Source organism: Calidris pugnax, unplaced genomic scaffold (assembly GCF_001431845.1).
Source record: "Calidris pugnax isolate Ruff unplaced genomic scaffold, ASM143184v1 scaffold189, whole genome shotgun sequence".
NCBI lineage: Eukaryota > Metazoa > Chordata > Aves > Charadriiformes > Scolopacidae > Calidris > Calidris pugnax.
In genome coordinates this window covers 1130154-1147725 of record NW_015091069.1, presented here as the reverse complement: position 1 = coordinate 1147725, position 17572 = coordinate 1130154, and the positions used below count along the sequence as shown (strand labels likewise).

The following is a 17572-nucleotide window of genomic DNA, read 5'->3' as shown; positions in this document are numbered from 1 at the left end:
CTGGACAACTCCTTACCTTCTTTATTGTAACATACCTTTTTGTGTGGTTTCCTTCTTCTTTTTTTTTTTTTTTTTTTTTTTTGACATAGCAAGCTTGAACATTCATCTATAAAAATAGCTTCTTCCTGTCCCCCATCCCATACCTTGCATTTACCCAAAAGTGTATATCCATTGATTATTTTTTTTACCTTTCTCAGGGAAAATTGAAGTACTGAATGGTCATGTTTGTGTTAGAAAACTTGCTTTCAGCATTTTCACTATAGCCAAAATGCAAATCATGTAACGACTGCAGTGGTTTGAAATATGAAGACATTGATTTAAAAGTGACAACACCAGCATACCATAAGAGTGGTTTGAAATATGAAGACATTGATTTAAGTGACAACACCAGCATATCATAAACTCAACTGTAGAACCTGCAGTTAGTTACATTATTAGCAGTGAGCTAATAATCTGTCAGGTTTCATTTTATTTTTTCATAGTGATATTATACTAATTAAAAATGTAGCAATTTGTGATCCATCTTAAAATTCTGATTCAATTAATGCCATGTACATAAATTTAGAGTTTATTTAGCTTCATAGAAATATTTTTGGAGTTGGATTCTTCTGCCTGTACTGTAGGCAGAATGACTTGAGATTCGCCTCTCCTTTTGCCTTTCGGAGATGAGCAGCCTGACATTTTTGTAGTCAGTTATTGAACAGATTTGATTTTTCTGTGCTTTTGAGTTACAATCTTTAAAATCAGCCCCGTGGTTTTTTGGTGATTTACTTGGGTTTTTTTCCCCCTGAGTGAGTTAAGATGTAATTGTCAGATTTAAAGACATAGTCATCCTGTTGTTGGGAACTCATCACTAAATCCCAGACGTTTTCATTCATTGTAAATGTAATGTAATCTTGGACTACAGTGTTGCTTTCTTCTTGGTTACTAGTGGCCTTTTAAATGTTGACTTGTGTTGCTAATAACACAAAATAAGTTTTGTGGTAGATAAAGGAAAAACTTGCTATTTACCTTTATGCTATCAAGTAAATAAATTTAAAATATTTCAGTAGCATAAATTGCCATTTCCTGGTGGCTGGTGCTTAGTTGACCCTGGTTCTACCAGGTGGTAACTAACTACTATTAAGTGTCTAACTAGAGATCATCATTACTTTTGAAAGTGTTGTGTGGGAGCCTTGATTGCGTTCTACAAGGTTTTTCCTAAGCTAATGTCTTTTCTGAGACAAATGCTATGGATTTACTTATGGCTGTTTGAGATGAAGGTAATGGCTTGTGATAGAAAAATACATTTTTTTTTTTTCCCATCTCTCATTTTTTGTCTTACACTTGCACCTATGCAAAGTCCAAGGATACTTGAAATTCCTTCCAATGGAAGGATTGCTTCCAGAGGGTTGATTAAACTTGTATTGAAAAAGTGCAGCAAAACTGGCAGAAGTCAGTTTTCTGTTTGATTCCACTGACTCATTGCTAATTTCAAGGAAAGAAAAAGGTAGTTTGGCTTCTGTTGACTGCATAATGAAGTAAGAAATTAAAGCTCCAAACAAAAAGAAAGCTGTGATTATAACAGCAGTAGCTGTTATAAAATGTTTATTCCATTAATTAGTAACGATTAAGAAACTCCGTATTCCCACAAATAACATTTCCTCAAAGTGTTTGGGGTGGTGGGGATATGACAGAGGACGTGTGGATGCTGGCTGAAGGTCTGATGGAGGGTGTGCTTTTTCATCAAGGACAAATGCTTGTGGAGGGAGCTAGAAATCTGCAAGCTTTCAGACCCACCTTTACTCTCTGCAGGTGCCACTGTTTTTACAACCATGAAATGCATAACAGCTGTATACTTCAGTATTTTACCTATTATTACCCAGTGCATGCGTTCAGTTAAAAACATTTGAAGTTCACTTTATAGAAGCCAGCTATTCGCAGACATGAGTTACCTGAAAGAGACTGCTACATAACAAACTTGCTGTATTAGACTGAAATTGAGTTACTCTGAGTGTTCCAACACCGACAACAAAATGATGTGTTGACTCTTATCTTTTTTGTGTGCATCAGCATAAAAAAATGTAACTAGTGAGGTTTTGTCAAAACTTTTTTTGAAATGAAGACGTTAGTGATAACATACAAATTTTCCTTGGCCCTTAAGCACTTTACCTTGTCTGGACATTGTCTCCCTGAACTTTGGTAAGGCCTTTGATACTGTCCCCCACAGCATTCTGCTAGAGAAGCTGACAAATCGTGGCATAGACAAGTGTACTCTTCACTGGGTAAAAAACTGGCTGAGTGGCCATGCCCAGAGAGTTGTGGGGTGGAATCCAGTTGGTGGCTGGTCACCAGTGGTGTCCCTCAGGGCTCAGTTTTGGGGCCAGTCTTGTTTAATATCTTTATTGATGATCTGGATGAGGGGATTGAGTGCACCCTCAGTAAGTTTGCAGATGACACCAAACTAGGTGGGAGCGTTGATCTGCCTGAGGGTCAGAAGGCTCTACAGAGGGACCTGGACAGGTTGGATCGATGGGCCAAGGCCGATGGGATGAGGTTCAACAAGGCCAAGTGCTGGGTCCTGCATTTCGGTCACACCAAGGCCCTGCAGCGCTACAGGCTGGGGGCAGAGTGGCTGGAGCTGCCCAGCAGAAAAGGACCTGGGGGTGTTGGTGGCCTGTGGGCTGAACAGGAGCCAGCAGTGTGCCCAGGTGGCCAAGAAGGCCAAAATTTCCCTTTATTTTACTGAGATAATACATTAAGGAAGAAACTTTTCATTTCTCTTCCTTCATTCAGTGCTGCTCTTTGTTTACGTGTCATTTCTGTCGTCTTCTGTCAATGGGGACCGACATTTTTCTGGCTAGCTTCTTATCTGGAGTTCAAGGAGCTTTTTAGCTTTCCTGTTGCAGTTTCAGTTGGCTCAGTTGGGATATATCCATCTTTCTTTCACCTTTTCAGAACTGCTGGCTTCACGGTTTATTTCCTTTAGCCAGCAGAACTGTTGTGGTGAACTTCTCTCCATGCTTTCTGCTGGTTTGTTGTTTGTTTGTTTTTTTTGGGTTTTTTTTGGTTATGGTGGTTTTTTTTTTTTTTTTTTTTTTGTGGGTGTGTGTGGGCGGTGTGTGGTTGGACTCGATGATCTCAAAGATCTGTGAGATTCTGTGATTCTGTCTTTGAAAGGCACAGCCAGCAGGTGAGCTTTCTGGTGTCTTACATGACTGGATTTTTTTTTGTCTCTGTGTAGTCCTTTCCTTGTAGATGAGCGTTGGCTTGCCCAGGGAGGAATTCACTGGCTCATTTTATCCTCTTAGCAGTGGTGAGCCATACAAAATAGCTTGCACTGGGGTTCCATTGGCTCGTGTGTTTTGCTGGACACTTAGTTTCTAAGCTTTTGGCTCTTATAAATCTGGATTTGATTCCTGAGCCATGGTAGTTCAATGTAAATTGAAGGGTGCCATGTGGGAGAGGAAGAAACAGAGCGGATAGGGAGAATGTTAGTTTTTGGATGCAGAGCTGACTTCTGCTTTCAAGTGTCAATGGAACGATGTGCATTTGAAAGAGGGAAAAGATGTGTTTGTGGAATCAAACGTGGAGGCTGTAGCACACTGCGTGCACGATGGCAATCACAAAAGAAGGCACTGCAGGCCTTTAGAAAAGAGGCAGATTTTGTCTCTGGGGCTGGTTTTTGCTGCTGCTGAGCACTGCCTTTACTTCAGTGCTTGGCTTTGTGCTGCGCAGTTGTAAGAAGGCTGCAGGGCTGTTATTAAGAGTGCCTTGTAACTCTTTTTGCCAAGGAAAGGTAATTGAAATTAACCTTCACTGTTGCTGTGACACTAAACTGTCACTGTTTTAGATGAGAACTTTCTTGTATCGAAAGGGTTAGTTGGGTTGCTAAAGTTAAAGACTTGAAACTTTTTTTGTTGGTTTGGGTTAATGCTAAACTGAACCAATTTGAATTTGCACCATAATAATTTGCACTGACTGTTTGATATCTTAATTATTTTCTGTTCCTGATGAAGATTCTGCAAACTACCTTACCTCAGTGTTCGTATAAAACCAAGCTAAATTATACAAAATGATGCTGTGTAAATAGCCTATGGAAGCGTAAAAGAATGGCCTTTGCTTGCAAAGATGACAGCAGTTTTTCTGGATTTTTTAAAATAGAACAGGCTCTTCAGAACTATAAATTGCTATGATGTGGAAATAGAAATTGTCTGGCACTGCCAAAAAATTGAAGGATAGTTTCCTCAAGAATTGTAATATTGACTGTTGGTATGAATGAAGGAACTGCTGGATTCTGTCAGTGTTGCAAACACAGGCTGCATGCTAAACTGCTGCTTTGCCACTCGTTTAGTTGTCATGACTGGGACACATGCTCAGTGAGTGGCAAAGGAAGGGAAATCTGATTTTATGCTTTCACTAGTTTTGCACGCATGCATATCATTAAGTACACTAATGCAAGTAAACCAGAAACTTGTTCCAGTTTTTTTTTTTCAGTTACTATCCACCAGACTTATCCTTAAGGAAAGAAATTAAAGCAAATGCCACATCATTGTGCTACTGTTTTTGTAGGCTACAGATGTGCTACCACTTCTATGTTGCCTAAATACCTGGATGACTTGTCCATTTATACTTTTTCAGACATCTGCATGGGTAATGACATACATGTTTTAACTTGAATTGTTTTTTTCAAATGTTTTGCTATGGTTCTAACCACTGAAATTAATGACAGGAGCTAACTCAACTCACTTTCTGGTAACCTACAACCCAAACAGGCTAGTGGATATGTGAATACACAGACCTAATCCCAATTGCTGCTAAACACCGCTTGACTGTGTTATCTCAGACTCTTTGTCTTTAAATATGCTTTCTCATATATGCATTTCTGAGAATCAATGCAAAATATTGAGTCATATGTAGGCATGGCAAGACTTTGATGCTGTGTTTGAAGAATTAATAGTCAAGGGTGAAATAGTACAATTTGTTTCAACTGGTAAGGCAAGCTTGGAAGGTGATGGAGCTGGTCATTGTACTTTAAATCTACAGAGCAGACTTTGGTTGACCGCGAGCAAAAAAGACATTTTCAACAGCAAGGCAAGTTCGTGCTGTGACTTCACATCTTCTCTACTGCTATGTTGGATAATTACCTTGTGAAGTGAGTCTGTCTAACTAGCAGTAGAGCCAAGGCAGTGTTTTCTCAGGGAGATCTGTGCTCAGCAGTCTGTGGGAGCCTTCCCACTTCTAGGACCGCTGAAGGAAGCAGATGAAAGCATGCCTCCTCTCAGTAAGTGGAACCTTGCAATGCCTGCTGTCTTAAGAATAAGCTTGCTGACAATAAGAAATCTCCCAGTTTCTGTGCTATTACCCTACTGTTCTTCCAAACGGAGCTTTGCTGGATGTGTGAGGAGATGAGGGGGTAGTGTAGGATGGGCAGGGTTTGTAGCTGAGTCTTGATGGCTCTGTGTTGTATCAGCATGCCCTTTTGATCGTGGGGTAATTGTTACAGTGGGCTTTAATGACAGATGTTGTGAAGTTATAGATTACATTAGTAGTCTGGAGGAATAAAACAGTGTTCCCTACCTGTAAATATTCTACTTTGTGTGATGTTGTCCTCTTAGTTTATGTGTTGGGGCTCTCCTGAATATGTTGTTTAAACAAAACCAAAAGAAATCACATCAAGTGTTTTTCTTCCTCTTTTCTCAATAACAGGAACTCTAAGCATTTAAAACTGTACTAAATAAATTCAGGCCTGTTGTTCCTGAAAAGCAAAATATGGAAAGCAAATGCCCTTCACATACTTGCAAGGAGAAAACCGACAGGCAGAACTCTTAAGATCATGGTCAAGATACTCTTTATATCAAATGGCTTTGTAATTTTCATTCCACTCTTTTTGGTTTATGTATCATCATGATTTTTGTAGCACTTGCTTTTCAACACTTCAGTAGAGCTTAAAGAACTAGGGTACCATTTCTGTGGAGTGAAGAGGGGGGAGTAATTTAGGGTTGGATTTGAAGAGATTATTATCCGGTTTTTTTTCCTCTTCCTGAGAGGAGTCAAAGCGTAGTAACAAAGAGGCGACTTGTTTTCTGACTGATATGAAAAGGGATGTTAATGCTGTTGCTCCTGCTACCACAGGATATGGTTTAAAAAACAAATGCACAGAAAACTATGTGGGAATCACGGACATAGTGATTCAGTGACACAAGGTAGTGATAACGTGGCAGGACTTGTGAGATGAGTGCTGCAGACCAAATGGACTTAAGCATAGATGGGACTCACTGATACAGTGAAGTCAGGGTTGGATGATTCTTCAGTCAGTTCTGTTTAAGGTGTTAGGCTGGTCTGGGGAGGAGGCAGAGTACACTTTTTTGATCTTGCTGTGACTGGATACCTTCTACAGCCAAGTGAAGACATGAACAAGTGACTACAGTCAGTGAAGACATAAACAGGTTGATGCTTCTTACATTCTCCTAATAATTTGTCTTGCTTCCAGTCTGGATCACTCTTCTGCCCATAGGTGAGAGCAGTAGCCAAAATAGGCTGATGCAGATACTTTTACTGCCGTTTATATGTAGGGTCAGAAAGGACAGAATAGGGAGCAAGCAGGAGGGAGAACTATCTTCTCTCCACTGGTATACTCTTAAGTTTTCTTGTCAACCTTTCCTGTATTCCATTTAGACGCTTGATATGAAGACACTGTCTTGCACCTGCAGACCTTCATACCACAGGCATTATAATGAGACTTAAAGCAAGGATACTGCTTTGCACTCAGATTTGTGACAGGGGGAGCTTTTTTTTCTTACTAGGATCCAAACACTCAGATTTGTGACAGGGGGAGCTTTTTTTTTTCTTACTAGGATTCAAACGCCAATCTCAGATTTATTTTTACATAGGTCATTATATAGCTGCTGAAGGATAACTTTTGATTAACAGTGATGAGATAATTGGGACCATCTGACCCAGATGTGGTGGAAGGCCTCCCTAGCTCGCAGCACCTGATCCTCTTAACTACTCTGTCCAAAACAAACATACCTTTCAGCACTACCTTTTAATGCCTGTAAATGCCTAGAGGCATTTACAAATCCATCTGTACTTTGTGTATGATGGTGCATCTTTTTTAGATTATGACCTCAAGGCTAATTCATAGTGGTAGGCTCCATGTGATGTCTGCGGTCTTTCAGAGTTGTCATTACCTTGATAGAAACATAAGCTAACATCCTGTATCTCCCATTACCCCAAAGAACTGACCAAAACATTCTGACCTTGTTAAAACTACAGATGTGTCTCCTTGGAGATAATGACTCAATCTTCTGAGATTGCTCTTTCCATATTTTTTCCTTTGTGGCTAGTTGCTACTTAACTTCAACAAAGACAGAAAGGGCTTTAATTTTAAAGATTACCTGCTTGTAATTGAGGATGCTGCTTTCCTGTATTTAAAAAAAAAAATTAAAAAGGAAAAAAAGAGAAAAGACTAATGAAAAGCCAACTTCATTCCTTTTTTAGTGCTGTTTCTCTGTAAGATCTTTTTCAGTGTCATAAACTACTTTGTGTTTCTCCTGAACTTTATTTCAACTCAAGAGAGTTTGGTTCACATGAACTGGGGTGTAGATCTGGTCACCCAGTAAGCAATAGAACAACTGTGAAGAAAAAAACAACATGTTTTAACATAAAAAGATTTGCTACTGTGCCAACCCTGTTTTCTTTCCATGTGAGTGGAAGGGTCACAGTTGCTTTAGAAATGTGTTACTGAAAGAGACCACCTGAGTTTGAAAGTAATTTCTTGTTCTTCCTAATCCTCCTTCTGCACTGCAGACTATCGAGTAATAAAAGTTTAGCCAAAGAAGTTTTGGAAAAAACATCAGTGAGAACAGATCCTCAGAACAGACATTTCACATTTTCATATTCTTTAAAGTGGTGACTGACACGTCAACCTTGTTCAGTTTGCTTTTGTTGGTAATACCATCATGTACTCGTATGTTGAATCATCTTTGGTTCTCCCTTCTTCTGTCATCACTAGGAAATCTGTTTCTTCTTTGCTGAGTAGGCTCCAAGGTGTGATGCAAATAGTTGCTTTGGATAGACAGGGATAACATAGACTCCACATGTGTCTCAAAGTGACATTGAGAGTACAAGAATGGTCTGATGTTGGAAAGAAAATTAGGTCTTTGTTTCTTTTATCTTTTCTGTGCTCTTGAATTCTCGGCCTCATACCCTGTTTGAACCTATTGATCGAGTAGGAAGAAAGGGAATACTTTACCATCCTCGCACTTTTTCTTTATGTGCTTCCCCAACAGTGTATATATATTCTTCATGAACAGAATTTTACTCTGCAGCAGTGTGAAGCTGGCATACTCCTGTGTATACACTGAGCAGCAGAACTGAAGCTGAACAGTCTCTCAAGCTCCAACAGGGTAGGTTTAGATTGAACATTAGCAAGGAATTTTTCACTGAAAGAGTGGTCGGGCATTGGAACAGGCTGCCCAGGGAGGGGGTTGAGTCCCCATCCCTGGATGTGTTTAAGGGACGCTTAGAGGTGGTACTGAGGGACATGGTGTAGGGGAGGACTTTGTAGAGTAGGGGAGATGGTTGGACTCGATGATCCCAAGGGTCTCTTCCAACCTCAATGATTCTATGATTCTATGATTCTAAGTTTGGTTTGTTTGGTGAAGCAATCAACCTGCTTAGGTTTGGGTTTATTTCTCTTCTCCCCTCTCCGGCAGGAGAGTGGGATCTTCTGCAAGAAAGGGAGTTTCCCACCTACAAGAGCTAGAAATCTCCTTCTTTATGTGCTCCCTCCCTACCACAGAGTTCCTTGCATGTGCAGTGTTTATTTCCTCATGGTGTCAAGAATAACATGGTCACCTGCATGGTTTTACCAGTTTGGAGATACCAGATTATGTAGCATGTTGTGTGGAATTGGTCGTCTTGGTTCACCTCACCAAGAAATCTGGCCTCTGGGAAAGTCCTTTATTGTGGCATCTCTTAAAAGAAGCTCTTTTCAGCCACTTATGGCTACTTCTGGCATTTGCATGTATGCAGCTTCTGAGAGCCTTGTAGGAAGAGAAGTGACTTTTAATGCCTTTCTTCTTCTACGGTTTGGGTTTATTTCTCTTCTCCCCTCTCCCACAGGGGAGTGGGATCTTCCCACCTGCAAGAAAGGGAGTTTCCCACCTACAAGAGCTAGAAATCTCCTTCTTTATGTGCTCCCTCCCTACCACAGAGTTCCTTGCATGTGCAGTGTTTATTTCCTCATGGTGTCAAGAATAACATGGTCACCTGCATGGTTTTACCAGTTTGGAGATACCAGATTATGTAGCATGTTGTGTGGAATTGGTCATCTTGGTTCACCTCACCAAGAAATCTGGCCTCTGGGAAAGTCCTTTATTGTGGCATCTCTTAAAAGAAGCTCTTTTCAGCCACTTATGGCTACTTCTGGCATTTGCATGTATGCAGCTTCTGAGAGCCTTGTAGGAAGAGAAGTGACTTTTAATGCCTTTCTTCTTCTACCTGATTCTGTAAATTTAAAAAAAAAAAAAAAAGGTTTTGTTATTTTGTTTTTTGACTTGGTATGTTAGGGAGCCTAGGTAGCAATTTATACTGTGTTCCTACTAACAGATTCAATAAGGCTCAACTCCTTTCTTGTTGGGCTGACTGACTTCTATTACTGTATCTTTTTGCATTTTAACATGTCAGATCTCCTCTCGAAGTATGTGCTGGAACTGGGGCTCCAGTCTACAAGGCTGCAGTGTGAAAACAAAGACGACGTTAGTATTTTCCATAAAATAAAATACATCAAACATCTCCATTAAAATGCCTGGATTGATGAAGGGAAGGAAAAAAACCACAAACCCTTTTCCTCCAGCACTGGTGTGATTAATGGATTTATTGTTTGTACAGATTTTGTCAGGAAGCCATATGGCTTGAGGAAAACAAAGAGGAAGTGGCTGATGTTAAGAATCTGATTTAACGGGGGTCCCTAAGGACAGAATGTGGCTCTTATCCTTAGTGCTTCCCACTCCGTTTGCAAAGAGGTCTGAGAAGAGCTTTAGTGCTTTGATAGACCTAAAGATAATGCAGCTCTGTTTTAGTGGAAGCCTTGGTCCCTACTGCTGGATCAGCATCACAGCTACTCCATTCTCAGGTTAAAAATCCCCTATTCTTTGCAGTGCTCCGGAGTAGTTAACAAGGAACACTAACAGTAATGTTTACTACTTCTGTCTTGGCAGTTTGCAATAGATGAAGGCAGTTTTAGCATCTCGAAGCTGAACTCTCATAGTTTGTGGTGAGACGATGTTTCTCTCCTACCTCTCCTTCCCCCAGTAAAATTCAAGCATATACGTCTCTGGATTAATTGAGTCACCATCTGTATCCTACAACCACGTTTATTTTTTTTTTAATCTAATGTGTATATATGGGGATTGATAAGTAATTTAGGCTCAAGTGCTGCTGATATAACCTGATGAGGTGGGTTAAATGAATGCTCAGCATTATCTGCGAATGTTTGACTCTAGTTATGACTGCGTGGTGAATAAACTGGAGTTGAGACTCTGCAGCAATATTCTATACTGTAACTGCAAGCAAATACATTAATGATCTTTAACAAGCACTTCTTCCTTACATGAGAGCTTCTCAGTTGGGAGGCATAAACTCACCAGAAACTGGTTATGGTCATTTCAGAGCTAAAGTAAAAGGCTGATGTGATCTATTAGTAGTTGTTAGCGGGTCCACAGGAGTATAAAGCACAAAACATCACTTCACAAAAACATATTCTGACAGCTCAGGAATTTAATGTATATTGGTTTGTGAATGAAGGCTACATATTCAGCTGGTGGTGGTGAAAACAATTTGATATGTGCCTGAGATCTCTGGAACTCCTGAATCTCTTTATTTTGAAGTTTTTGGCCATAATGAGAGAAATAATTACTCCTATAGGGCTTCAGTGTGTAGTGTGTGTGGTCTAGTATTTTACAACAGGCCAGTCCTTTCTTTCTAAATCCATAAGAGATTTTTGTTGTTTTTTGGACCTTTATGACACACACTGTTGGATGGTGCTTATTGGATCTTTTCTTATAGCTCTGACAGGTACTAGGAGAAAACCAGTTTGTCTTGACAAAAATTCAGTGGCTGACAACATTGAAAGGGGAGGCACTAAAAGACTACAGGAAAGTTTTCCCAGTTTATGTCTATTCTTCTATGCTTCTGTCAAACAGTAAAGTTCCCATTTAGTGTTTTGCATAATAGATCTGTTCCTTTAAACTATTGTTGAGAGAGTCTTTGGTGAAGGTTTAAAAATAACCACTTCTCACATGTTCTTCTTGGCTATGAGATAGTATTAGGCAATGTTTGTAAGTCTGTCACAGTGATGCTGTTAAAGATCATTGTAGTAAGCACCACTTCCAAGCTGATTAATATTAGTCTTAATCAGCAGTTTGGGATTTGTTACCCTTTGCCTAATTTGTTTGATTTCTTATGCATGCATTGGCCAAGATTCACTACTGCAAGGAAGTCAGGGTATGCACTTCGAGAGCACTTGGAGGTTTTTATGTCTGGAACGCTTCCAGTTTGAGGATTATTTTCCTTAAAAAGAAAAATTAAGAAAGAAGATTGTGAAATAATCTCCTATATTTACAATTTCACAGTGGTAGATTCTCATGACTACCTAATACAGTGCTTAGTTTTTAATAAATGTTCTGGAAAGCTGTTGAAGTGTTGTTTACCACACGTAGTTATTTATAGCAGAAGAATGTCACATCAGGTATAAGCGGTAGCAAATTAAGTGCAATATTCTGCATTTCTTTTGAACTAACTTTTTAAAAGTGAAATGCTACATGTATGTAGCAGAGTGTTATGTATTCATAGGTGCTAGATGAATACTCTGTTTTTCCAAAGCATTGAAAGGAGAACCAGGAATAGGACTTTACCCTCAAGAAGGTAGTTTTACTAATTCACAACAATGTTTTAATTTTTTCTTCTAGCAACTGACTTGTCAGCAGAGTTGACACCTGTGCCTGGAGTAGCAGAATTCGCTAAGTCTACTGTATAAGAACTGTATCCTCATCTGCAGGTAAGAAGTTATGACCAAAAAACTTCAAAGAAGACTTTTCCTTCTCCCTTCTGAAAGTAGTTGCACATAAAGCATGCCAAGAACTCTAAAGCTTAAATAACTTCATAAATATATATTCATCATTCCTCCTTTCTTCCTAAGGTTAGAAATCTGAGCAAGATCTCCTGCTCTGTGCAACATCTGTTTTCTCAAACGGTTGTATTCCGGAGCAGACCTGCAATGGTCCTGCCAAGTTTCTCTCTCCTGTGATGATGTGATCCCCAAGTAGATGCTCCCTCCAGCTGTGCAAGAGGGACACCCAAGGCTAACCTGCCGCTGAGGAGTGTGCCCTGAACGAGAGGAGGCTCTTGTTCCTGGCTCCTCCAGCTGTCAGACCCTCTTGGGCAGCAGCTCTCATTGCCAGCAACAGCTGGTAAGATGACTTGTAGAGCAGGTTTGGGGCTTGCAGGCTGCAGCTGCCTCTTGGGTCGTGCTGTAGGTGTGCTCTGAGCAGAGGGCCCCAACCCACTTGGGTTTGATAGAGTTCTTCACTTCATTTGAGCAGTGGGGCATTTCATTTTCTTCAATAAAAGTTCTGCAGGAGAAGTACTGTGACTATGTAAAACACCCCCACTGCACCCCAAACAACCCTTCGGTCCAACTGTTTCCCATTCTTAAAGTGAGCATACATTTAAAATGCAGTGCTGGATATAAGGAGACATCCTCAGCTTGGCAAGACAGGCATTGCCAAGTATCCAGAAGAGATGTCAGGAAAAGAAAACAGTAGCAGGTAATGTTTTTCCTGATAATGTGGTTAAATTTTAATGTACTGAAAATATCAAGGCTTGGAATTAAACACTACAAGAATATGTACTGTCAGATTATGCATTGGTATTACTTTTCATATTGCTTTGATTTTTTGAGTCATCTGGTTTAAGGTGTAAATGAAGTTAGTGAAGCAAGTGGGGGAAACTCACTCTTCTGGTATGTTCTGGGGTCTGTGAGCAGCATGCAGCTTCTTCTCTGCTTTGTCACAGATTACAGGCCTTCCTTAAAGCTAATGTGTCTTATGTACATATGTCAGCTTTTAAGTGGTAAGCATCTATACCAGTCACACCTCCTTCAACACTTTCATGTATAGAATAGTGTTACACAACTTCTATTGCAAATACAATACTTTGTGGTAGTAGTCTATTGATAATTGAAGCTAGTTAGGGACCAGTATAACTGAACAGGAAAAATACTGTGGTTGTTAAACGTATGTTTAAGTTCAGTGTATCTGAAGTACAGGCAAGCATCAATGTACAGCAGCTTTTTCTTACTACAGGAAAGACTAAAGTGCAGACCTGTAAGGGTAGGCAGTTATATTGTGTGACTGAAAGTATTTACTTTTATTGTCCTTAATATAGTGTAGAATGTTAACTAGTAGAAATATATATACACATATATAAAATGTACCTCATACATTGTATAGGAGCTTTCCTGAAATGTGGCGTACGTGTGTGTATATAGGTACTACATTGTATAGGAGCTTTCCTGAAATGTGGGGTACATGTGTGTATATAGGTATGTCCTGAATTTCACTGAATTTTTAGAGTTGGAAGGGACCATAGGGATCATCTAGTCTAACTCCCATGGCATTGAAAATGTTATGTTGTCTTGGAATCTAGCTTTAGAGACTGACACTGTCTTAAGTCGTCCTGTATTTGGAAGGTCTTTTTCATTAAAATACTTTCAGTCTCACATTCTGGGCATGATATATATCTCTAATATAAATCAGTTGATAATTTCTAAAGCAGACTTTTCCAGGGTATGAATTGCTGCCCTCCGTTGACAACATATTCTTGCTAAAGAATATGATTCTCTGTGGTGAAGTAGTACTATATATACATATATATATATGTTAGTCTGTAACTCCTAAAAACTGAGCATGTGGTAGTATTGACTCAGGTTTTCTTCTGCCAAGTTAAAATATTTAAGTATCTGATGTGACTATTTGAGTAAATTTCTTTCCATGGAGCAAGCCTGTGGCTAGCTGACAGGTGACTGGAGTGTCACTCCTTTATTTGTCACTTTGAAACGAGCCATTTGAGCTATTCTCTTTGAATGATTTCATTGTATGAGAACAGGAGGTGTGCACCTGCTGAAAATTTGTGAAGATGGTGCTTGCTTTCCACATGGGGAAAGTTCCTTATTTACCCTCACTTGTTTTGAATAAACCATTTTTTTTTCCTCATAAGCATCACTAATCTAATTTGTTATTACTATGTGACTTCAGTTTGCTGTCTCTTTTGGGACACAATAGAAGGAGTCAGCTTGTAGTATGTGGTTTATTAAAACACATGTTCTTAGCTGAAATCATAGAGCCGTGATAGATTTTTGTACTTAAAAAAAAAAATAAATAATGCACTTTTATTCAGTGTCAATCAATAAATGACAGAAGAAAACCAACATTATACCAATATATAAATGTTTTGGATCATCTTTGCAGTCTGGTTCCCTCATCTCAGAGAAGAAGGTAGCAGAACTGGAAAATGCTTAGAGGAGGGCAGTAAGGATGAGGAGAGATGAGAGCAATTTAGCAAGCTAGGGCTTTGCAGTCCAAAAGAAAAAGAGCTTAAGGCAGGAGGGAAGCCTACAAAATCCTGAATGAGATGAAGGCAAACAGGGCTTATTTTATTCACTTTGGTAGTACAAGAACCCATGGATATCAAATGAAGCTAGTAAGAACAGAGTTCAAAACAAACAAAACGCGGGTAATTCTTCATACCACAAGAATTAGATCTGTGGAACTCCTTGCCACAAAGCTCTGAGGAGTGCAAGAGGAATTCAGTTGGGGCTAATAAATATGAATCACACCTGTGAGTCCTGGAGCTGGGATCTGTTGGAAACCAACAGGGCATTCAGGAGAACTGTAGAATTCCAAACACAGAAAGGGAGATATTACATTCTCTGGGAAGTTTATTAAACAACAAAACCAGACTTTGTTGGTGTTGAGCATTAGGACTTCATTTGTATCCTCCAGCTGTAAATGCTGGAGTGTTTTGTGGGCTGTGTTGTGCATTTAAGTAGATGTCTTAGACCCTCCTGAGCAAAGAGATACTTCTACTACTGGCTAGACTTACAAACCTGAGTGTGCCTACTTCCAGAAACATATTTCTGCCATGTAAGAAGAGTGGATTTTCTTTTTCATTAGAATGTCCCAGATCATGAATCAGAAAATGCCTCATTCATCAATCTCGCCGTGATTCCCTGCCCTCCTCCCTCCCACCCCATCTTTGCTGACAGTATCTGTTGAGAGGAATGAAGAGATGGGACAAGTTCCTGGGTACTCTCTAAAGGATCTCTGGTTCAGGGAGAGTTTGACGTGCCAGGAAGTTAATAATTGAGAAATAATCTCAAAGGAAACGTGCTGCCTCTTGCATTTGTGTTGCTTCTCTTGCACATTTCAATTTAACCATGTACACAGCTTTCTCATCCTGTCTTTGGACTGAGTCAGTACAGAATAAAAACTGGGATTGCTTTGACAATGTTATCACTGGCATTCTTGAATTTTGCTGCATTCTTTGGATTACAAGAAATGCTTTTCATCTCTTCTTCTGTCTCAGTTCCCTGCTACCAGCTCCAGAGTTGAACACTGCACAATGTACCTCTTGTTTCCTTGCTATCTGTGTTGCAGCTCTTTAATGACCTTGTGCTTGTTCAGACTGGTGGGACAGCATAGCTGAAGTTGAAGATACCATGATGTGTGCATCTGTTTCTTTCCTTTTCCTCACTTGTTCACATTTTTATTACCTGTAGCTTTTTGCTTTCTCATTTAACATTTAAGGGTGATGTTCCTTTCCCTTCTTGCTGTGCTATGTAAATTTGTCCTTACATAAAACTCACATCTTATATCCAGATCCAGGTGCTTATATTTGTAGCCACCCGTACTTTAAGCTTCTGAAATGTATTTAAAGTTGAATACTACGACTATGTTTCTGAAGAAATATACTGGTCTTGTGTTTAAAAAAAAAAAAAATGTAATTCTGCCAGTATTTTTTCCAAATTGGGATTCATCGTTATCTTGTCAAATGAGGGCAAACTGAAAATGGAATGTCTCTGAAGCAGAGACAGTATGTCTGGAAACAAGCACAGATATTATTGATAATAAATGACAGGAAGGTTGGCATGTGGAAATGCCACATATGTGAAGAGACAGAGGCAAGCCTAGCTTTTCTGTTTCAAAAATGTTCGATTCGTTCTCTACTACTCAGGACATGGGTTGCTTTGTCCAAGCCCTTGATGTTGCAAGCAAAACCATTTCGTACTTTTGTTCTTTAACTCATTGAGCTTTGGCAAGGTTTGCATCCTCACACTGTTGCACTTGCTGGAGAAGCTTTTTCTGTAGAGCAGAGAAAAGAATGGGATCATGTGTTTCCTGCAGGCTCTAACATTAAATGTTAAGCTAGCCCGACTGGCCTTTTTGAGGTCATGGTTTGGTTTTTTATTAATTTATTGATCATTAGAGAATTCTGCAATATTCTACAATTTGTAGTAGCAAGATGGTGAAGACCTCACCTGAGGGTGTTTAATAATACACAGTTGTTAAACATTTGAGAAGAAAAAATATGTACATATTGCATAACTTCTAAGACAGCTCAAAGTTTTTCCACCTGACATTTGCATAGCAGTTTTTCCCAGCCTGCAACTGCAAAAATAATACTGATTTTTGCACTAATTGCAATGCACATTAGTAATTTCTCTTGCTGGCAAGAAAGAAACTCTGCTTTTTGGTGGCATGTCTTTCTGATACAATCTTGTTTCTTTTTTTCCTTGAAGGTTTGGCAGTTCTGTAGAGTCCCTCCTACAAAGGATAGCTTCACAAGGTTTAAAATTGAGAATTTCTAGGCTTTAAAGAAATAAAAATTTTAACTTTTGAATTAGTACATGTTAAACAAACATGCTTTAGTAATTGTTATCTTGAAGTGAGGAAGGAAAAAACAGCAGCATAATGGCATCAAATTTAAAGTATCTCATTTGTCAAGTATGCAAAAATCTCACAAATACCTTCAGGTTAGTATTCAGATCATTCATCACTAAATAGGAAGTGAAACATGGATGCCTGTCTTCACTCTTTAATCTAGCTTTGTACTTCCATACTTCTTTTGTCTAACATTTCTTAGGTCTGAGGAGGCTTCTAATTGAAGTCTTAAGGCTTTTCCAGGAAGCTGTAGAACCACGCTGCTTGTCTCTGAGCTGGCCAAGCCTGACACCTGTCACCTGTAACAGATTATTGTGGTTTGGACAAAGCATCTCTTTGAATGCCAGAACAGGGCTTTGTTTCTTTACAAAAAAAAGGCTGAAACCCCGTGTGCTTTCAAACAAAACCAAAAGGTTAACATTCCAGATTTCTTCTAAAACTAACTATTCTGTGGTTACATGTGTCTCTTTGTGCTGGGTGAGGAAATTATTATTTTCAGAGTGGTCTTTTCCAATTCACTGGCAAAGTCCTTTTCAAAACAAAAAAATATAAAAATTAGAGGGTTTTTTTTTACACCCCCCCCCCCC

The 17572-nt window shown here is 39.4% G+C and overlaps 1 protein-coding gene across 3 annotated transcripts in view; it reads left to right on the top strand.

Annotated features, from left to right (window-relative positions):
- RASSF8 (Ras association (RalGDS/AF-6) domain family (N-terminal) member 8) overlaps positions 1–17572 on the top strand; it is a 103138-nt gene that overhangs the window by 35484 nt on the left and 50082 nt on the right. For 2 of the 3 annotated variants that reach the window (XM_014957032.1, XM_014957033.1), the window contains exon 2: positions 11955–12043. The exons of the other annotated variant lie outside the window; for it this stretch is intronic. The gene's annotated coding sequence lies outside the window, so the exon portion shown is untranslated. The remainder of the gene's footprint in view (positions 1–11954; positions 12044–17572) is intronic. 3 annotated transcript variants of the gene reach the window in all.